Raw genomic sequence first — 21739 nt, forward strand, 5'->3', positions numbered from 1 at the left:
ATGTCGCAGTGTCTGTAGCGCAATCGGTTAGCGCGTTCGGCTGTTAACCGAAAGGTTGGTTGTTCAAGCCCACCCAGGGACGAAGTACAAGTTTTTATTACACACAAATTCTCATGTGTGGATTCGCGATATGAATGCAAAATAACACCAATGTCGCAGTGTCTGTAGCGCAATCGGTTAGCGCGTTCGGCTGTTAACCAAAAGGTTGGTGATTCAAGCCCACCCAGGGACGAAGTAGAAGTTTTTATTACACACATTTTCTCACGTGTGGATTCGCGATATGAATACAACACAACATATCACCAAGGTTGCGGTCTCTGTGGCGCATTTGGTTAGCGCGTTCGGCTGTTAACCGAAAGGTTGGTGATTCAAGCCCACCCAGGGACGAAGTAGAAGTTTTTATTACACACATTTTCTCATGTGTGAATTTGCGATATGAATACAACATAACACCAATGTCGCAGTGTCTGTAGCGCCATCGGTTAGCGCGTTCGGCTGTTAACCAAAAGGTTGGTGGTTCAAGCCCACCCAGGGACGAAGTACAAGTTTTTATTACACACATTTTCTCATGTGTGAATTCGCGATATGAAGACAATATAACACCATTGTTGTAGTCTCTGTGGCGCAATCGGTTAGCGCGTTCGGCTGTTAACCGAAATGTTTGTGGTTCAAGCCCACCCAGGGACGAAGTAGAAGTTTTTATTACACAGATTTTCTCATGTGTGAATTCGCGATATGAATAAAACATAACACCAATGTCGCAGTGTCTGTAGCGCCATCGGTTCGCGCGTTCGGCTGTTAACCGAAAGGTTGGTGATTCAAGCCCACCCAGGGACGAAGTAGAAGTTTTTATTACACACATTTTCTCATGTGTGGATTCGCGATATGAATACAATATAACACCAATGTTGCAGTCTCTGTGGCGCAATCGGTTAGCGCGTTCGGCTGTTAACCGAAAGGTTGGCGGTTCAAGCCCACCCAGGGACGAAGTATAAGTTTTTATTACACACATGTTCTCATGTGAGAATTCGCGATATGAATACAACATAACACCAATGTCGCAGTGTCTGTAGCGCCATCGGTTAGCGCGTTCGGCTGTTAACCGAAAGGTTGGTGATTCAAGCCCACCCAGGGACGAAGTAGAAGTTTTTATTACACACATTTTCTCATGTGAGGATTCGCGATATGAATACAACATAACACCAATGTCGCAGTATATGTAGCGCAATCGGTTAGCGCGTTCGGCTGTTAACCGAAAGGTTGGTGATTCAAGCCCACCCAGGGACGAAGTAGAAGTTTTTATTACACACATTTTCTCACGTGTGGATTCGCGATATTAATACAACACAACATATCACCGAGATTGCAGTCTCTGTGGCGCAATTGGTTAGTGCGTTCGGCTGTTAACCGAATGGTTGGTGATTCAAGCCCACCCGGGGACGAAGTACAAGTTTTTATTACACACATTTTCTCATGTGTGAATTCGCGATATGAATACAATATAACCCCAATGTTGCAGTCTCTGTGGCGCAATCGGTTAGCGCGTTTGGCTGTTAACCGAAAGGTTGCTGGTTCAAGCCCACCCAGGGACGAAGTACACATTTTTATTACACACATTTTCTCATGTGTGGATTCGCGATATGAATACAACATAACGCCATTGTTGTAGTCTCTGTGGCGCAATCGATTAGCGCGTTCGCCTGTTAACCGAAAGGTTGGTGGTTCAAGCCCAAACAGGGAAGAAGTACAAGTTTTTGTTACACACAATTTCTCATGTGTGAATTCGCGATATGAATGCAACATAACACCAATGTCGCAGTATCTGTAGCGCAATCGGTTAGCGCTTTCGGCTGTTAACCGAAAGGTTGGTTGTTCAAGCCCACCCAGGGACGAAGTACAAGTTTTTATTACACACAAATTCTCATGTGTGGATTCGCGATATGAATGCAAAATAACACCAATGTCGCAGTGTCTGTAGCGCAGTCGGTTAGCGCGTTTGGCTGTTAACCGAAAGGTTGGTGGTTCAAGCCCACCCAGGGACGAAGTACAAGTTTTTATTACACACATTTTCTCATGTGTGGATTTGCGATATGAATACAACACAACATATCACCAAGGTTGCAGTCTCTGTGGCGCATTTGGTTAGCGCGTTCGGCTGTTAACCGAAAGGTTGGTGATTCAAGCCCACCCAGGGACGAAGTAGAAGTTTTTATTACACACATTTTCTCATGTGTGAATTTGCGATATGAATACAACATAACACCAATGTCGCAGTGTCTGTAGCGCCATCGGTTAGCGCGTTCGGCTGTTAACCAAAAGGTTGGTGGTTCAAGCCCACCCAGGGACGAAGTACAAGTTTTTATTACACACATTTTCTCATGTGTGAATTCGCGATATGAAGACAATATAACACCATTGTTGTAGTCTCTGTGGCGCAATCGGTTAGCGCGTTCGGCTGTTAACCGAAAGGTTGGTGATTCAAGCCCATCCAGGGACGAAGTAGAAGTTTTTATTACACACATTTTCTCATGTGTAGATTCGCGAAATGAATACAACATAACACCATTGTTACAGTCTCTGTGGCGCAATCGGTTAGCGCGTTCGGCTGTTAATGGAAAGGTTGGTGGTTCAAGCCCATCCAGGGACGAAGTAGAAGTTTTTATTACGCACATTTTCTCACGTGTGGATTCGCGATATTAATACAACATAACACCAATGTCGCAGAGTCTGTAGCGCCATCGGTTAGCGCGTTCGGCTGTTAACCGAAAGGTTGGTTGTTCAAACCCACCTTGGGATGAAGTAGAAGTTTTTATTACTCACATTTTCGAATGTGAGAATTCGCGATATGAATACAACATAACACCAATGTCGCAGTGTCTGTAGCGCCATCGGTTAGCGCGTTCGGCTGTTAACCGAAAGGTTGGTGATTCAAGCCCACCCAGGGACGAAGTAGAAGTTTTTATTACACACATTTTCTCATGTGAGGATTCGCGATATGAATACAACATAACACCAATGTCGCAGTATATGTAGCGCAATCGGTTAGCGCGTTCGGCTGTTAACCGAAAGGTTGGTGATTCAAGCCCACCCAGGGACGAAGTAGAAGTTTTTATTACACACATTTTCTCACGTGTGGATTCGCGATATTAATACAACATAACACCAATGTCGCAGTGACTGTAGCGCCATCGGTTCGCGCGTTCGGCTGTTAACCGAAAGGTTGGTGATTCAAGCCCACCCAGGGACGAAGTAGAAGTTTTTATTACACACATTTTCTCATGTGTGGATTCGCGATATGAATACAATATAACACCATTGTTGTAGTCTCTGTGGCGCAATCGGTTAGCGCGTTCGGCTGTTAACCGAAAGGTTGGTGGTTCAAGCCCACCCAGGGACGAAGTAGAAGTTTTTATTACACAGATTTTCTCATGTGTGAATTCGCGATATGAATAAAACATAACACCAATGTCGCAGTGACTGTAGCGCCATCGGTTCGCGCGTTCGGCTGTTAACCGAAAGGTTGGTGATTCAAGCCCACCCAGGGACGAAGTAGAAGTTTTTATTACACACATTTTCTCATGTGTGGATTCGCGATATGAATACAATATAACACCAATGTTGTAGTCTATGTGGCGCAATCGGTTAGCGCGTTCGGCTGTTAACCGAAAGGTTGGTGGTTCAAGCCCACCCAGGGACGAAGTATAAGTTTTTATAACACACATGTTCTCATGTGTGAATTCGCGATATGAATACAACATAACACCAATGTCGCAGTGTTTGTAGCGCCATCGGTTAGCGCGTTCGGCTGTTAACCGAAAGGTTGGTGATTCAAGCCCATCCAGGGACGAAGTAGAAGTTTTTATTACACACATTTTCTCATGTGTGGATTCGCGAAATGAATACAACATAACACCATTGTTACGGTCTCTGTGGCGCAATTGGTTAGCGCGTTCGGCTGTTAACTGAAAGGTTGGTGGTTCAAGCCCACCCAGGGACGAAGTACAAGTTTTTATTACACACATTTTCTCATGTGTGAATTCGCGATATGAATACAACATAACACCAATGTCGCAGAGTCTGTAACGCCATCCGTTCGCGCGTTCGGCTGTTAACCGAAAGGTTGGTGATTCAAGCCCACCCAGGGACGAAGTACACATTTTTATTACACACATTTTCTCATGTGAGGATTCGCGACATGAATACAATATAACACCAATGTTGTAGTCTCTGTGGCGCAATCGGTTAGCGCGTTCGGCTGTTAATGGAAAGGTTGGTGGTTCAAGCCCACCCAGGGACGAAGTAGAAGTTTTTATTACGCACATTTTCTCACGTGTGGATTCGCGATATTAATACAACATAACACCAATGTCGCAGAGTCTGTAGCGCCATCGGTTAGCGCGTTCGGCTGTTAACCGAAAGGTTGGTTGTTCAAACCCACCTTGGGATGAAGTAGAAGTTTTTATTACTCACATTTTCGAATGTGTGAATTCGAGATATGAATACAACATAACACCGATGTCGCAGTGTCTGTAGCGCCATCGGTTAGCGCGTTCGGCTGTTAACTGTAAGGGTGGTGGTTCAAGCCCACCCAGGGACGAAGTAGAAGTTTTTATTACGCAGATTTTCTCACGTGTGGATTCGCGATATTAATACAATACAACGTATCACCAAGGTTACAGTCTCTGTGGCGCAATTGGTTAGTGCGTTCGGCTGTTAACCGAAAGGTTGGTGATTCAAGCCCACCCAGGGACGAAGTACAAGTTTTTATTACACACATTTTCTCATGTGTGAATTCGCGATATGAATACAACATAACACCAATGTCGCAGTGTCTGTAGCGCCATCGGTTAGCGCGTTCGGCTGTTAACCAAAAGGTTGGTGGTTCAAGCCCACCCAGGGTCGAAGTATAAGTTTTTATTACACACATTTTCTCATGTGTGAATTCGCGATATGAAGACAATATAACACCATTGTTGTAGTCTCTGTGGCGCAATCGGTTATCGCGTTCGGCTGTTAACCGAAAGGTTGGTGGTTCAAGCCCACCCAGGGACGAAGTAGAAGTTTTTATTACACAGATTTTCTCATGTGTGAATTCGCGATATGAATAAAACATAACACCAATGTCGCAGTGTCTGTAGCGCCATCGGTTCGCGCGTTCGGCTGTTAACCGAAAGGTTGGTGATTCAAGCCCACCCAGGGACGAAGTAGAAGTTTTTATTACACACATTTTCTGATGTGTGGATTCGCGATATGAATACAATATAACACCAATGTTGCAGTCTCTGTGGCGCAATCGGTTAGCGCGTTCGGCTGTTAACCGAAAGGTTGGTGGTTCAAGCCCACCCAGGGACGAAGTATAAGTTTTTATTACACACATGTTCTCATGTGAGAATTCGCGATATGAATACAACATAACACCAATGTCGCAGTGTCTGTAGCGCCATCGGTTAGCGCGTTCGGCTGTTAACCGAAAGGTTGGTGATTCAAGCCCACCCAGGGACGAAGTAGAAGTTTTTATTACACACATTTTCTCATGTGAGGATTCGCGATATGAATACAACATAACACCAATGTCGCAGTATATGTAGCGCAATCGGTTAGCGCGTTCGGCTGTTAACCGAAAGGTTGGTTGTTCAAGCCCACCAAAGGACGAAGTACAAGTTTTTATTACACACAAATTCTCATGTGTGGATTCGCAATATGAATGCAAAATAACACCAATGTCGCAGTGTCTGTAGCGCAATCGGTTAGCGCGTTTGGCTGTTAACCGAAAGGTTGGTGGTTCAAGCCCACCCAGGGACGAAGTACAAGTTTTTATTACACACATTTTCTCATGTGTGGATTTGCGATATGAATACAACACAACATATCACCAAGGTTGCAGTCTCTGTGGCGCATTTGGTTAGCGCGTTCGGCTGTTAACCGAAAGGTTGGTGATTCAAGCCCACCCAGGGACGAAGTAGAAGTTTTTATTACACACATTTTCTCATGTGTGAATTTGCGATATGAATGCAACATAACACCAATGTCGCAGTGTCTGTAGCGCCATCGGTTAGCGCGTTCGTCTGTTAACCAAAAGGTTGGTGGTTCAAGCCCACCCAGGGACGAAGTAGAAGTTTTTATTACGCACATTTTCTCACGTGTGAATTCGAGATATGAATACAACATAACACCAATGTCGCAGTGTCTGTAGCGCCATCGGTTAGCGCGTTCGGCTGTTAACTGTAAGGTTGGTGGTTCTAGCCCACCCAGGGACGAAGTAGAAGTTTTTATTACGCACATTTTCTCACGTGTGGATTCGCGATATTAATACAATACAACATATCACCAAGGTTGCAGTCTCTGTGGCGCAATTGGTTAGTGCGTTCGGCTGTTAACCGAAAGGTTGGTGATTCAAGCCCACCCAGGGACGAAGTACAAGTTTTTATTACACATATTTTCTCATGTGTGAATTCGCGATATGAATACAATATAACACCAATGTTGCAGTCTCTGTGGCGCAATCGGTTAGCGCGTTTGGCTGTTAACCGAAAGGTTGGTGGTTCAAGCCCACCCAGGGACGAAGTACACATTTTTATTACACACATTTTCTCATGTGTGGATTCGCGATATGAATACAACATAACGCCATTGTTGTAGTCTCTGTGGCGCAATCGATTAGCGCGTTCGGCTGTTAACCGAAAGGTTGGTGGTTCAAGCCCAAACAGGGACGAAGTACAAGTTTTTGTTACACACAATTTCTCATGTGTGAATTCGCGATATGAATGCAACATAACACCAATGTCGCAGTGTATGTAGCGCCATCCGTTCGCGCGTTCGGCTGTTAACCGAAAGGTTGGTGATTCAAGCCCACCCAGGGACGAAGTAGAAGTTTTTATTACACACATTTTCTCATGTGAGGATTCGCGATATGAATACAACATAACACCAATGTCGCAGTGTCTGTAGCGCCATCGGTTAGCGCGTTCGGCTGTTAACTGTAAGGTTGGTGGTTCAAGCCCACCCAGGGACGAAGTAGAAGTTTTTATTACGCACATTTTCTCACGTGTGGATTCGCGATATTAATACAATACAACATATCACCAAGGTTACAGTCTCTGTGGCGCAATTGGTTAGTGCGTTCGGCTGTTAACCGAAAGGTTGGTGATTCAAGCCCACCCAGGGACGAAGTACAAGTTTTTATTACACAGATTTTCTCATGTGTGAATTCGCGATATGAATAAAACATAACACCAATGTCGCAGTGTCTGTAGCGCCATCGGTTCGCGCGTTCGGCTGTTAACCGAAAGGTTGGTGATTCAAGCCACCCAGGGACGAAGTAGAAGTTTTTATTACACACATTTTCTCATGTGTGGATTCGCGATATGAATACAATATAACACCAATGTTGCAGTCTCTGTGGCGCAATCGGTTAGCGCGTTCGGCTGTTAACCGAAAGGTTGGTGGTTCAAGCCCACCCAGGGACGAAGTATAAGTTTTTATTACACACATGTTCTCATGTGAGAATTCGCGATATGAATACAACATAACGCCAATGTCGCAATGTCTGTAGCGCCATCGGTTCGCGCGTTCGGCTGTTAACCGAAAGGTTGGTGATTCAAGCCACCCAGGGACGAAGTAGAAGTTTTTATTACACACATTTTCTCATGTGTGGATTCGCGATATGAATACAACATAACACCATTGTTACAGTCTCTGTGGCGCAATCGGTTAGCGCGTTCGGCTGTTAACCGAAAGGTTGGTGGTTCAAGCCCACCCAGGGACGAAGTACAAGTTTTTATAACACACATTTTCTCATGTGTGGATTCGCGATATGAATACAACATAACGCCATTGTTGTAGTCTCTGTGGCGCAATCGATTAGCGCGTTCGGCTGCTAACCGAAAGGTTGGTGGTTCAAGCCCAAACAGGGACGAAGTACAAGTTTTTGTTACACACAATTTCTCATGTGTGAATTCGCGATATGAATGCAACATAACGCCAATGTCGCAGTGTCTGTAGCGCAATCGGTTCGCGCGTTCGGCTGTTAACCGAAAGGTTGGTGATTCAAGCCACCCAGGGACGAAGTAGAAGTTTTTATTACACATATTTTCTCATGTGTGAATTCGCGATATGAATACAATATAACACCAATGTTGCAGTCTCTGTGGCGCAATCGGTTAGCGCGTTTGGCTGTTATCCGAAAGGTTGGTGGTTCAAGCCCACCCAGGGACGAAGTAGAAGTTTTTATTACACAGATTTTCTCATGTGTGAATTCGCGATATGAATAAAACATAACACCAATGTCGCAGTGTCTGTAGCGCCATCGGTTCGCGCGTTCGGCTGTTAACCGAAAGGTTGGTGATTCAAGCCACCCAGGGACGAAGTAGAAGTTTTTATTACACACATTTTCTCATGTGTGGATTCGCGATATGAATACAATATAACCCCAATGTTGCAGTCTCTGTGGCGCAATCGGTTAGCGCGTTCGGCTGTTAACCGAAAGGTTGGTCGTTCAAGCCCACCCAGGGACGAAGTATAAGTTTTTATTACACACATGTTCTCATGTGAGAATTCGCGATATGAATACAACATAACGCCAATGTCGCAATGTCTGTAGCGCCATCGGTTCGCGCGTTCGGCTGTTAACCGAAAGGTTGGTGATTCAAGCCACCCAGGGACGAAGTAGAAGTTTTTATTACACACATTTTCTCATGTGTGGATTCGCGATATGAATACAACATAACACCATTGTTACAGTCTCTGTGGCGCAATCGGTTAGCGCGTTCGGCTGTTAACCGAAAGGTTGGTGGTTCAAGCCCACCCAGGGACGAAGTACAAGTTTTTATTACACACATTTTCTCATGTGTGGATTCGCGATATGAATACAACATAACGCCATTGTTGTAGTCTCTGTGGCGCAATCGATTAGCGCGTTCGGCTGTTAACCGAAAGGTTGGTGGTTCAAGCCCAAACAGGGACGAAGTACAAGTTTTTGTTACACACAATTTCTCATGTGTGAATTCGCGATATGAATGCAACATAACGCCAATGTCGCAGTGTCTGTAGCGCAATCGGTTCGCGCGTTCGGCTGTTAACCGAAAGGTTGGTGATTCAAGCCACCCAGGGACGAAGTAGAAGTTTTTATTACACATATTTTCTCATGTGTGAATTCGCGATATGAATACAATATAACACCAATGTTGCAGTCTCTGTGGCGCAATCGGTTAGCGCGTTTGGCTGTTATCCGAAAGGTTGGTGGTTCAAGCCCACCCAGGGACGAAGTAGAAGTTTTTATTACACAGATTTTCTCATGTGTGAATTCGCGATATGAATAAAACATAACACCAATGTCGCAGTGTCTGTAGCGCCATCGGTTCGCGCGTTCGGCTGTTAACCGAAAGGTTGGTGATTCAAGCCACCCAGGGACGAAGTAGAAGTTTTTATTACACACATTTTCTCATGTGTGGATTCGCGATATGAATACAATATAACCCCAATGTTGCAGTCTCTGTGGCGCAATCGGTTAGCGCGTTCGGCTGTTAACCGAAAGGTTGGTCGTTCAAGCCCACCCAGGGACGAAGTATAAGTTTTTATTACACACATGTTCTCATGTGAGAATTCGCGATATGAATACAACATAACGCCAATGTCGCAATGTCTGTAGCGCCATCGGTTCGCGCGTTCGGCTGTTAACCGAAAGGTTGGTGATTCAAGCCACCCAGGGACGAAGTAGAAGTTTTTATTACACACATTTTCTCATGTGTGGATTCGCGATATGAATACAACATAACACCATTGTTACAGTCTCTGTGGCGCAATCGGTTAGCGCGTTCGGCTGTTAACCGAAAGGTTGGTGGTTCAAGCCCACCCAGGGACGAAGTACAAGTTTTTATTACACACATTTTCTCAAGTGTGGATTCGCGATATGAATACAACATAACGCCATTGTTGTAGTCTCTGTGGCGCAATCGATTAGCGCGTTCGGCTGTTAACCGAAAGGTTGGTGGTTCAAGCCCAAACAGGGACGAAGTACAAGTTTTTGTTACACACAATTTCTCATGTGTGAATTCGCGATATGAATGCAACATAACGCCAATGTCGCAGTGTCTGTAGCGCAATCGGTTCGCGCGTTCGGCTGTTAACCGAAAGGTGGTGATTCAAGCCACCCAGGGACGAAGTAGAAGTTTTTATTACACACATTTTCTCATGTGTGGATTCGCGATATGAATACAACATAACACCATTGTTACAGTCTCTGTGGCGCAATCGGTTAGCGCGTTCGGCTGTTAAACGAAAGGTTGGTGGTTCAAGCCCACCCAGGGACGAAGTACAAGTTTTTATTACACACATTTTCTCATGTGTGGATTCGCGATATGAATACAACATAACGCCATTGTTGTAGTCTCTGTGGCGCAATCGATTAGCGCGTTCGGCTGTTAACCGAAAGGTTGGTGGTTCAAGCCCAAACAGGGACGAAGTACAAGTTTTTGTTACACACAATTTCTCATGTGTGAATTCGCGATATGAATGCAACATAACGCCAATGTCGCAGTGTCTGTAGCGCAATCGGTTAGCGCGTTCGGCAGTTAACCGAAAGGTTGGTTGTTCAAGCCCACCCAGGGACGAAGTACAAGTTTTTATTACACACAAATTCTCATGTGTGGATTCGCGATATGAATGCAAAATAACACCAATGTCGCAGTGTCTGTAGGGCAATCGGTTAGCGCGTTTGGCTGTTAACCGAAAGGTTGGTCGTTCAAGCCCACACAGGGACGAAGTAGAAGTTTTTATTACACACATTTTCTCATGTGTGGATTCGCGATATGAATACAATATAACACCAATGTTGCAGTCTCTGTGGCGCAATCGGTTAGCGCGTTCGGCTGTTAACCGAAAGGTTGGTGATTCAAGCCCACCCAGGGACGAAGTACAAGTTTTTATTACACACATTTTCTCATGTGTGAATTCGCGATATGAATACAATATAACACCAATGTTGCAGTCTCTGTGGCGCAATCGGTTAGCGCGTTTGGCTGTTAACCGAAAGGTTGCTGGTTCAAGCCCACCCAGGGACGAAGTACAAGTTTTTATCACACACATTTTCTCATGTGTGGATTCGCGATATGAATACAACATAACGCCATTGTTGTAGTCTCTGTGGCGCAATCGATTAGCGCGTTCGGCTGTTAAACGAAAGGTTGGTGGTTCAAGCCCAAACAGGGACGAAGTGCAAGTTTTTGTTACACACAATTTCTCATGTGTGAATTCGCGATATGAATGCAACATAACACCAATGTCGCAGTATCTGTAGCGCAATCGGTTAGCGCGTTCGGCTGTTAACCGAAAGGTTGGTTGTTCAAGCCCACCCAGGGACGAAGTACAAGTTTTTATTACACACAAATTCTCATGTGTGGATTCGCGATATGAATGCAAAATAACACCAATGTCGCAGTGTTTGTAGCGCAATCGGTTATCGCGTTTGGCTGTTAACCGAAAGGTTGGTGGTTCAAGCCCACCCAGGGACGAAGTACAAGTTTTTATTACACACATTTTCTCATGTGTGGATTTGCGATATGAATACAACACAACATATCACCAAGGTTGCAGTCTCTGTGGCGCATTTGGTTAGCGCGTTCGGCTGTTAACCGAAAGGTTGGTGATTCAAGCCCACCCAGGGACGAAGTAGAAGTTTTTATTACACACATTTTCTCATGTGTGAATTTGCGATATGAATACAACATAATACCAATGTCGCAGTGTCTGTAGCGCCATCGGTTAGTGCGTTCGGCTGTTAACCAAAAGGTTGGTGGTTCAAGCCCACCCAGGGACGAAGTACAAGTTTTTATTACACACATTTTCTCATGTGTGAATTCGCGATATGAAGACAATATAACACCATTGTTACAGTCTCTGTGGCGCAATCGGTTAGCGCGTTCGGCTGTTAACCGAAAGGTTGGTGGTTCAAGCCCACCCAGGGACGATGTATAAGTTTTTATTACACACATGTTCTCATGTGAGAATTCGCGATGTGAATACAACATAACACCAATGTCGCAGAGTCTGTAGCGCCATCGGTTCGCGCGTTCGGCTGTTAACCGAAAGGTTGGTGATGCAAGCCCACACAGGGACGAAGTAGAAGTTTTATTACGCACATTTTCTCACGTGTGGATTCGCGATATTAATACAACACAACATATCACCGAGGTTGCAGTCTCTGTGGCGCAATTGGTTAGTGCGTTCGGCTGTTAACCGAATGGTTGGTGATTCAAGCCCACCCAGGGACGAAGTACAAGTTTTTATTACACACATTTTCTCATGTGTGAATTCGCGATATGAATACAATATAACACCAATGTTGCAGTCTCTGTGGCGCAATCGGTTAGCGCGTTTGGCTGTTAACCGAAAGGTTGCTGGTTCAAGCCCACCCAGGGACGAAGTACACATTTTTATTACACACATTTTCTCATGTGTGGATTCGCGATATGAATACAACATAACGCCATTGTTGTAGTCTCTGTGGCGCAATCGATTAGCGCGTTCGCCTGTTAACCGAAAGGTTGGTGGTTCAAGCCCAAACAGGGAAGAAGTACAAGTTTTTATTACACACAATTTCTCATGTGTGAATTCGCGATATGAATGCAACATAACACCAATGTCGCAGTATCTGTAGCGCAATCGGTTAGCGCGTTCGGCTGTTAACCGAAAGGTTGGTTGTTCAAGCCCACCCAGGGACGAAGTACAAGTTTTTATTACACACAAATTCTCATGTGTGGATTCGCGATATGAATGCAAAATAACACCAATGTCGCAGTGTCTGTAGCGCAATCGGTTAGCGCGTTTGGCTGTTAACCGAAAGGTTGGTGGTTCAAGCCCACCCAGGGACGAAGTACAAGTTTTTATTACACACATTTTCTCATGTGTGGATTTGCGATATGAATACAACACAACATATCACCAAGGTTGCAGTCTCTGTGGCGCATTTGGTTAGCGCGTTCGGCTGTTAACCGAAAGGTTGGTGATTCAAGCCCACCCAGGGACGAAGTAGAAGTTTTTATTACACACATTTTCTCATGTGTGAATTTGCGATATGAATACAACATAACACCAATGTCGCAGTGTCTGTAGCGCCATCGGTTAGCGCGTTCGGCTGTTAACCAAAAGGTTGGTGGTTCAAGCCCACCCAGGGACGAAGTACAAGTTTTTATTACACACATTTTCTCATGTGTGAATTCGCGATATGAAGACAATATAACACCATTGTTGTAGTCTCTGTGGCGCAATCGGTTAGCGCGTTCGGCTGTTAACCGAAAGGTTGGTGGTTCAAGCCCACCCAGGGACGAAGTAGAAGTTTTTATTACACACATTTTCTGATGTGTGGATTCGCGATATGAATACAATATAACACCAATGTTGCAGTCTCTGTGGCGCAATCGGTTAGCGCGTTCGGCTGTTAACCGAAAGGTTGGTGGTTCAAGCCCACCCAGGGACGAAGTATAAGTTTTTATTACACACATGTTCTCATGTGAGAATTCGCGATATGAATACAACATAACACCAATGTCGCAGTGTCTGTAGCGCCATCGGTTAGCGCGTTCGGCTGTTAACCGAAAGGTTGGTGATTCAAGCCCACCCAGGGACGAAGTAGAAGTTTTTATTACACACATTTTCTCATGTGAGGATTCGCGATATGAATACAACATAACACCAATGTCGCAGTATATGTAGCGCAATCGGTTAGCGCGTTCAGCTGTTAACCGAAAGGTTGGTTGTTCAAGCCCACCCAGGGACGAAGTACAAGTTTTTATTACACACAAATTCTCATGTGTGGATTCGCGATATGAATGCAAAATAACACCAATGTCGCAGTGTCTGTAGCGCAATCGGTTAGCGCGTTTGGCTGTTAACCGAAAGGTTGGTGGTTCAAGCCCACCCAGGGACGAAGTACAAGTTTTTATTACACACATTTTCTCATGTGTGGATTTGCGATATGAATACAACACAACATATCACCAAGGTTGCAGTCTCTGTGGCGCATTTGGTTAGCGCGTTCGGCTGTTAACCGAAAGGTTGGTGATTCAAGCCCACCCAGGGACGAAGTAGAAGTTTTTATTACACACATTTTCTCATGTGTGAATTTGCGATATGAATGCAACATAACACCAATGTCGCAGTGTCTGTAGCGCCATCGGTTAGCGCGTTCGGCTGTTAACCAAAAGGTTGGTGGTTCAAGCCCACCCAGGGACGAAGTAGAAGTTTTTATTACGCACATTTTCTCACGTGTGAATTCGAGATATGAATACAACATAACACCAATGTCGCAGTGTCTGTAGCGCCATCGGTTAGCGCGTTCGGCTGTTAACTGTAAGGTTGGTGGTTCAAGCCCACCCAGGGACGAAGTAGAAGTTTTTATTACGCACATTTTCTCACGTGTGGATTCGCGATATTAATACAATACAACATATCACCAATGTCGCAGTCTCTGTGTCGCAATTGGTTAGTGCGTTCGGCTGTTAACCGAAAGGTTGGTGATTCAAGCCCACCCAGGGACGAAGTACAAGTTTTTATTACACATATTTTCTCATGTGTGAATTCGCGATATGAATACAATATAACACCAATGTTGCAGTCTCTGTGGCGCAATCGGTTAGCGCGTTTGGCTGTTAACCGAAAGGTTGGTGGTTCAAGCCCACCCAGGGACGAAGTACACATTTTTATTACACACATTTTCTCATGTGTGGATTCGCGATATGAATACAACATAACGCCATTGTTGTAGTCTCTGTGGCGCAATCGATTAGCGCGTTCGGCTGTTAACCGAAAGGTTGGTGGTTCAAGCCCAAACAGGGACGATGTACAAGTTTTTGTTACACACAATTTCTCATGTGTGAATTCGCGATATGAATGCAACATAACACCAATGTCGCAGTGTATGTAGCGCCATCCGTTCGCGCGTTCGGCTGTTAACCGAAAGGTTGGTGGTTCAAGCCCACCCAGGGACGAAGTAGAAGTTTTTATTACGCACATTTTCTCACGTGTGAATTCGAGATATGAATACAACATAACACCAATGTCGCAGTGTCTGTAGCGCCATCGGTTAGCGCGTTCGGCTGTTAACTGTAAGGTTGGTGGTTCAAGCCCACCCAGGGACGAAGTAGAAGTTTTTATTACGCACATTTTCTCACGTGTGGATTCGCGATATTAATACAATACAACATATCACCAAGGTTACAGTCTCTGTGGCGCAATTGGTTAGTGCGTTCGGCTGTTAACCGAAAGGTTGGTGATTCAAGCCCACCCAGGGACGAAGTACAAGTTTTTATTACACATATTTTCTCATGTGTGAATTCGCGATATGAATACAATATAACACCAATGTTGCAGTCTCTGTGGCGCAATCGGTTAGCGCGTTTGGCTGTTATCCGAAAGGTTGGTGGTTCAAGCCCACCCAGGGACGAAGTAGAAGTTTTTATTACACAGATTTTCTCATGTGTGAATTCGCGATATGAATAAAACATAACACCAATGTCGCAGTGTCTGTAGCGCCATCGGTTCGCGCGTTCGGCTGTTAACCGAAAGGTTGGTGATTCAAGCCACCCAGGGACGAAGTAGAAGTTTTTATTACACACATTTTCTCATGTGTGGATTCGCGATATGAATACAATATAACACCAATGTTGCAGTCTCTGTGGCGCAATCGGTTAGCGCGTTCGGCTGTTAACCGAAAGGTTGGTGGTTCAAGCCCACCCAGGGACGAAGTATAAGTTTTTATTACACACATGTTCTCATGTGAGAATTCGCGATATGAATACAACATAACGCCAATGTCGCAGTGTCTGTAGCGCCATCGGTTCGCGCGTTCGGCTGTTAACCGAAAGGTTGGTGATTCAAGCCACCCAGGGACGAAGTAGAAGTTTTTATTACACACATTTTCTCATGTGTGGATTCGCGATATGAATACAACATAACACCATTGTTACAGTCTCTGTGGCGCAATCGGTTAGCGCGTTCGGCTGTTAACCGAAAGGTTGGTGGTTCAAGCCCACCCAGGGACGAAGTACAAGTTTTTATTACACACATTTTCTCATGTGTGGATTCGCGATATGAATACAACATAACGCCATTGTTGTAGTCTCTGTGGCGCAATCGATTAGCGCGTTCGGCTGTTAACCGAAAGGTTGGTGGTTCAAGCCCAAACAGGGACGAAGTACAAGTTTTTGTTACACACAATTTCTCATGTGTGAATTCGCGATATGAATGCAACATAACGCCAATGTCGCAGTGTCTGTAGCGCAATCGGTTCGCGCGTTCGGCTGTTAACCGAAAGGTTGGTGATTCAAGCCACCCAGGGACGAAGTAGAAGTTTTTATTACACACATTTTCTCATGTGTGGATTCGCGATATGAATACAACATAACACCATTGTTACAGTCTCTGTGGCGCAATCGGTTAGCGCGTTCGGCTGTTAACCGAAAGGTTGGTGGTTCAAGCCCACCCAGGGACGAAGTACAAGTTTTTATTACACACATTTTCTCATGTGTGGATTCGCGATATGAATACAACATAACGCCATTGTTGTAGTCTCTGTGGCGCAATCGATTAGCGCGTTCGGCTGTTAACCGAAAGGTTGGTGGTTCAAGCCCAAACAGGGACGAAGTACAAGTTTTTGTTACACACAATTTCTCATGTGTGAATTCGCGATATGAATGCAACATAACGCCAATGTCGCAGTGTCTGTAGCGCAATCGGTTAGCGCGTTCGGCAGTTAACCGAAAGGTTGGTTGTTCAAGCCCACCCAGGGACGAAGTACAAGTTTTTATTACACACAAATTCTCATGTGTGGATTCGCGATATGAATGCAAAATAACACCAATGTCGCAGTGTCTGTAGCGCAATCGGTTAGCGCGTTTGGCTGTTAACCGAAAGGTTGGTCGTTCAAGCCCACACAGGGACGAAGTAGAAGTTTTTATTACACACATTTTCTCATGTGTGGATTCGCGATATGAATACAACATAACGCCATTGTTGTAGTCTCTGTCGCGCAATCGATTAGCGCGTTCGGCTGTTAACCGAAAGGTTGGTGGTTCAAGCCCACCCAGGGACGAAGTACAAGTTTTTATTACACACATTTTCTCATGTGTGGATTCGCGATATGAATACAACATAACGCCATTGTTGTAGTCTCTGTCGCGCAATCGATTAGCGCGTTCGGCTGTTAACCGAAAGGTTGGTGGTTCAAGCCCAAACAGGGACGAAGTACAAGTTTTTATTACACACATGTTCTCATGTGTGAATTCGCGATATGAATACAACATAACACCAATGTCGCAGAGTCTGTAGCGCCATCGGTTCGCGCGTTCGGCTGTTAACCGAAAGGTTGGTGATTCAAGCCCACCCAGGGACGAAGTAGAAGTTTTATTACGCACATTTTCTCACGTGTGGATTCGCGATATTAATACAACACAACATATCACCGAGGTTGCAGTCTCTGTGGCGCAATTGGTTAGTGCGTTCGGCTGTTAACCGAAAGGTTGGTGATTCAAGCCCACCCAGGGACGAAGTACAAGTTTTTATTACACACATTTTCTCATGTGTGAATTCGCGATATGAATACAATATAATACCAATGTTGCAGTCTCTGTGGCGCAATCGATTTGCGCGTTCGGCTGTTAAACGAAAGGTTGGTGGTTCAAGCCCAAACAGGGACGAAGTACAAGTTTTTGTTACACACAATTTCTCATGTGTGAATTCGCGATATGAATGCAACATAACACCAATGTCGCAGTATCTGTAGCGCAATCGGTTAGCGCGTTCGGCTGTTAACCGAAAGGTTGGTTGTTCAAGCCCACCCAGGGACGAAGTACAAGTTTTTATTACACACAAATTCTCATGTGTGGATTCGCGATATGAATGCAAAATAACACCAATGTCGCAGTGTTTGTAGCGCAATCGGTTATCGCGTTTGGCTGTTAACCGAAAGGTTGGTGGTTCAAGCCCACCCAGGGACGAAGTACAAGTTTTTATTACACACATTTTCTCATGTGTGGATTTGCGATATGAATACAACACAACATATTACCAAGGTTGCAGTCTCTGTGGCGCATTTGGTTAGCGCGTTCGGCTGTTAACCGAAAGGTTGGTGATTCAAGCCCACCCAGGGACGAAGTAGAAGTTTTTATTACACACATTTTCTCATGTGTGAATTTGCGATATGAATACAACATAATACCAATGTCGCAGTGTCTGTAGCGCCATCGGTTAGCGCGTTCGGCTGTTAACCAAAAGGTTGGTGGTTCAAGCCCACCCAGGGACGAAGTACAAGTTTTTATTACACACATTTTCTCATGTGTGAATTCGCGATATGAAGACAATATAACACCATTGTTACAGTCTCTGTGGCGCAATCGGTTAGCGCGTTCGGCTGTTAACCGAAAGGTTGGTGGTTCAAGCCCACCCAGGGACGATGTATAAGTTTTTATTACACACATGTTCTCATGTGAGAATTCGCGATGTGAATACAACATAACACCAATGTCGCAGAGTCTGTAGCGCCATCGGTTCGCGCGTTCGGCTGTTAACCGAAAGGTTGGTGATTCAAGCCCACACAGGGACGAAGTAGAAGTTTTATTACGCACATTTTCTCACGTGTGGATTCGCGATATTAATACAACACAACATATCACCGAGGTTGCAGTCTCTGTGGCGCAATTGGTTAGTGCGTTCGGCTGTTAACCGAATGGTTGGTGATTCAAGCCCACCCAGGGACGAAGTACAAGTTTTTATTACACACATTTTCTCATGTGTGAATTCGCGATATGAATACAATATAACACCAATGTTGCAGTCTCTGTGGCGCAATCGGTTAGCGCGTTTGGCTGTTAACCGAAAGGTTGCTGGTTCAAGCCCACCCAGGGACGAAGTACACATTTTTATTACACACATTTTCTCATGTGTGGATTCGCGATATGAATACAACATAACGCCATTGTTGTAGTCTCTGTGGCGCAATCGATTAGCGCGTTCGCCTGTTAACCGAAAGGTTGGTGGTTCAAGCCCAAACAGGGAAGAAGTACAAGTTTTTATTACACACAATTTCTCATGTGTGAATTCGCGATATGAATGCAACATAACACCAATGTCGCAGTATCTGTAGCGCAATCGGTTAGCGCGTTCGGCTGTTAACCGAAAGGTTGGTTGTTCAAGCCCACCCAGGGACGAAGTACAAGTTTTTATTACACACAAATTCTCATGTGTGGATTCGCGATATGAATGCAAAATAACACCAATGTCGCAGTGTCTGTAGCGCAATCGGTTAGCGCGTTTGGCTGTTAACCGAAAGGTTGGTGGTTCAAGCCCACCCAGGGACGAAGTACAAGTTTTTATTACACACATATTCTCATGTGTGGATTTGCGATATGAATACAACACAACATATCACCAAGGTTGCAGTCTCTGTGGCGCATTTGGTTAGCGCGTTCGGCTGTTAACCGAAAGGTTGGTGATTCAAGCCCACCCAGGGACGAAGTAGAAGTTTTTATTACACACATTTTTTCATGTGTGAATTTGCGATATGAATACAACATAACACCAATGTCGCAGTGTCTGTAGCGCCATCGGTTAGCGCGTTCGGCTGTTAACCAAAAGGTTGGTGGTTCAAGCCCACCCAGGGACGAAGTACAAGTTTTTATTACACACATTTTCTCATGTGTGAATTCGCGATATGAAGACAATATAACACCATTGTTGTAGTCTCTGTGGCGCAATCGGTTAGCGCGTTCGGCTGTTAACCGAAAGGTTGGTGGTTCAAGCCCACCCAGGGACGAAGTAGAAGTTTTTATTACACAGATTTTCTCATGTGTGAATTCGCGATATGAATAAAACATAACACCAATGTCGCAGTGACTGTAGCGCCATCGGTTCGCGCGTTCGGCTGTTAACCGAAAGGTTGGTGGTTCAAGCCCAAACAGGGACGAAGTACAAGTTTTTATTACACACATATTCTCATGTGTGAATTCGCGATATGAATACAACATAACACCAATGTCGCAGAGTCTGTAGCGCCATCGGTTCGCGCGTTCGGCTGTTAACCGAAAGGTTGGTGATTCAAGCCCACCCAGGGACGAAGTAGAAGTTTTATTACGCACATTTTCTCACGTGTGGATTCGCGATATTAATACAACACAACATATCACCGAGGTTGCAGTCTCTGTGGCGCAATTGGTTAGTGCGTTCGGCTGTTAACCGAAAGGTTGGTGATTCAAGCCCACCCAGGGACGAAGTACAAGTTTTTATTACACACATTTTCTCATGTGTGAATTCGCGATATGAATACAATATAACACCAATGTTGCAGTCTCTGTGGCGCAATCGATTAGCGCGTTCGGCTGTTAAACGAAAGGTTGGTGGTTCAAGCCCAAACAGGGACGAAGTACAAGTTTTTGTTACACACAATTTCTCATGTGTGAATTCGCGATATGAATGCAACATAACACCAATGTCGCAGTATCTGTAGCGCAATCGGTTAGCGCGTTCGGCTGTTAACCGAAAGGTTGGTTGTTCAAGCCCACCCAGGGACGAAGTACAAGTTTTTATTACACACAAATTCTCATGTGTGGATTCGCGATATGAATGCAAAATAACACCAATGTCGCAGTGTTTGTAGCGCAATCGGTTATCGCGTTTGGCTGTTAACCGAAAGGTTGGTGGTTCAAGCCCACCCAGGGACGAAGTACAAGTTTTTATTACACACATTTTCTCATGTGTGGATTTGCGATATGAATACAACACAACATATCACCAAGGTTGCAGTCTCTGTAGCGCATTTGGTTAGCGCGTTCGGCTGTTAACCGAAAGGTTGGTGATTCAAGCCCACCCAGGGACGAAGTAGAAGTTTTTATTACACACATTTTCTCATGTGTGGATTCGCGATATGAATACAACATAACGCCATTGTTACAGTCTCTGTGGCGCAATCGGTTAGCGCGTTCGGCTGTTAACCGAAAGGTTGGTGGTTCAAGCCCACTCAGGGACGATGTATAAGTTTTTATTACACACATGTTCTCATGTGAGAATTCGCGATGTGAATACAACATAACACCAATGTCGCAGAGTCTGTAGCGCCATCGGTTCGCGCGTTCGGCTGTTAACCGAAAGGTTGGTGATTCAAGCCCACACAGGGACGAAGTAGAAGTTTTATTACGCACATTTTCTCACGTGTGGATTCGCGATATTAATACAACACAACATATCACCGAGGTTGCAGTCTCTGTGGCGCAATTGGTTAGTGCGTTCGGCTGTTAACCGAATGGTTGGTGATTCAAGCCCACCCAGGGACGAAGTACAAGTTTTTATTACACACATTTTCTCATGTGTGAATTCGCGATATGAATACAATATAACACCAATGTTGCAGTCTCTGTGGCGCAATCGGTTAGCGCGTTTGGCTGTTAACCGAAAGGTTGCTGGTTCAAGCCCACCCAGGGACGAAGTACACATTTTTATTACACACATTTTCTCATGTGTGGATTCGCGATATGAATACAACATAACGCCATTGTTGTAGTCTCTGTGGCGCAATCGATTAGCGCGTTCGCCTGTTAACCGAAAGGTTGGTGGTTCAAGCCCAAACAGGGAAGAAGTACAAGTTTTTATTACACACAATTTCTCATGTGTGAATTCGCGATATGAATGCAACATAACACCAATGTCGCAGTATCTGTAGCGCAATCGGTTAGCGCGTTCGGCTGTTAACCGAAAGGTT

General features: G+C 44.9%; 14 non-coding genes across 14 annotated transcripts; all 14 read left to right on the forward strand.

The window, feature by feature from the left end:
- Nucleotides 1-3323: 3323 nt before the first annotated feature.
- Nucleotides 3324-3397, forward strand: TRNAN-GUU (transfer RNA asparagine (anticodon GUU)). Its single transcript has one exon. It is a non-coding gene; the product is annotated as a tRNA-Asn (tRNA).
- Nucleotides 3398-5278: 1881 nt separating this feature from the next.
- Nucleotides 5279-5352, forward strand: TRNAN-GUU (transfer RNA asparagine (anticodon GUU)). Its single transcript has one exon. It is a non-coding gene; the product is annotated as a tRNA-Asn (tRNA).
- Nucleotides 5353-7392: 2040 nt separating this feature from the next.
- TRNAN-GUU (transfer RNA asparagine (anticodon GUU)) lies at nt 7393-7466 on the forward strand. The gene has a single exon. It is a non-coding gene; the product is annotated as a tRNA-Asn (tRNA).
- Nucleotides 7467-7691: 225 nt separating this feature from the next.
- TRNAN-GUU (transfer RNA asparagine (anticodon GUU)) lies at nt 7692-7765 on the forward strand. The gene has a single exon. It is a non-coding gene; the product is annotated as a tRNA-Asn (tRNA).
- Nucleotides 7766-8738: 973 nt separating this feature from the next.
- TRNAN-GUU (transfer RNA asparagine (anticodon GUU)) lies at nt 8739-8812 on the forward strand. Its single transcript has one exon. It is a non-coding gene; the product is annotated as a tRNA-Asn (tRNA).
- Nucleotides 8813-9785: 973 nt separating this feature from the next.
- Nucleotides 9786-9859, forward strand: TRNAN-GUU (transfer RNA asparagine (anticodon GUU)). The gene has a single exon. It is a non-coding gene; the product is annotated as a tRNA-Asn (tRNA).
- A 2029-nt stretch (nt 9860-11888) lies between these two features.
- Nucleotides 11889-11962, forward strand: TRNAN-GUU (transfer RNA asparagine (anticodon GUU)). The gene has a single exon. It is a non-coding gene; the product is annotated as a tRNA-Asn (tRNA).
- Nucleotides 11963-13247: 1285 nt separating this feature from the next.
- Nucleotides 13248-13321, forward strand: TRNAN-GUU (transfer RNA asparagine (anticodon GUU)). The gene has a single exon. It is a non-coding gene; the product is annotated as a tRNA-Asn (tRNA).
- A 76-nt stretch (nt 13322-13397) lies between these two features.
- TRNAN-GUU (transfer RNA asparagine (anticodon GUU)) lies at nt 13398-13471 on the forward strand. Its single transcript has one exon. It is a non-coding gene; the product is annotated as a tRNA-Asn (tRNA).
- A 2190-nt stretch (nt 13472-15661) lies between these two features.
- Nucleotides 15662-15735, forward strand: TRNAN-GUU (transfer RNA asparagine (anticodon GUU)). Its single transcript has one exon. It is a non-coding gene; the product is annotated as a tRNA-Asn (tRNA).
- Nucleotides 15736-15960: 225 nt separating this feature from the next.
- TRNAN-GUU (transfer RNA asparagine (anticodon GUU)) lies at nt 15961-16034 on the forward strand. The gene has a single exon. It is a non-coding gene; the product is annotated as a tRNA-Asn (tRNA).
- A 375-nt stretch (nt 16035-16409) lies between these two features.
- On the forward strand, nt 16410-16483 carry TRNAN-GUU (transfer RNA asparagine (anticodon GUU)). Its single transcript has one exon. It is a non-coding gene; the product is annotated as a tRNA-Asn (tRNA).
- A 1885-nt stretch (nt 16484-18368) lies between these two features.
- On the forward strand, nt 18369-18442 carry TRNAN-GUU (transfer RNA asparagine (anticodon GUU)). The gene has a single exon. It is a non-coding gene; the product is annotated as a tRNA-Asn (tRNA).
- A 1285-nt stretch (nt 18443-19727) lies between these two features.
- On the forward strand, nt 19728-19801 carry TRNAN-GUU (transfer RNA asparagine (anticodon GUU)). Its single transcript has one exon. It is a non-coding gene; the product is annotated as a tRNA-Asn (tRNA).
- The last annotated feature ends 1938 nt before the right edge of the window (nt 19802-21739 follow it).

The sequence above is a fragment of the Saccoglossus kowalevskii genome, chromosome 6 (genome assembly GCF_978046115.1).
Source record: "Saccoglossus kowalevskii chromosome 6, keSacKowa6.1, whole genome shotgun sequence".
Taxonomy (NCBI): Eukaryota; Metazoa; Hemichordata; class Enteropneusta; family Harrimaniidae; genus Saccoglossus; species Saccoglossus kowalevskii.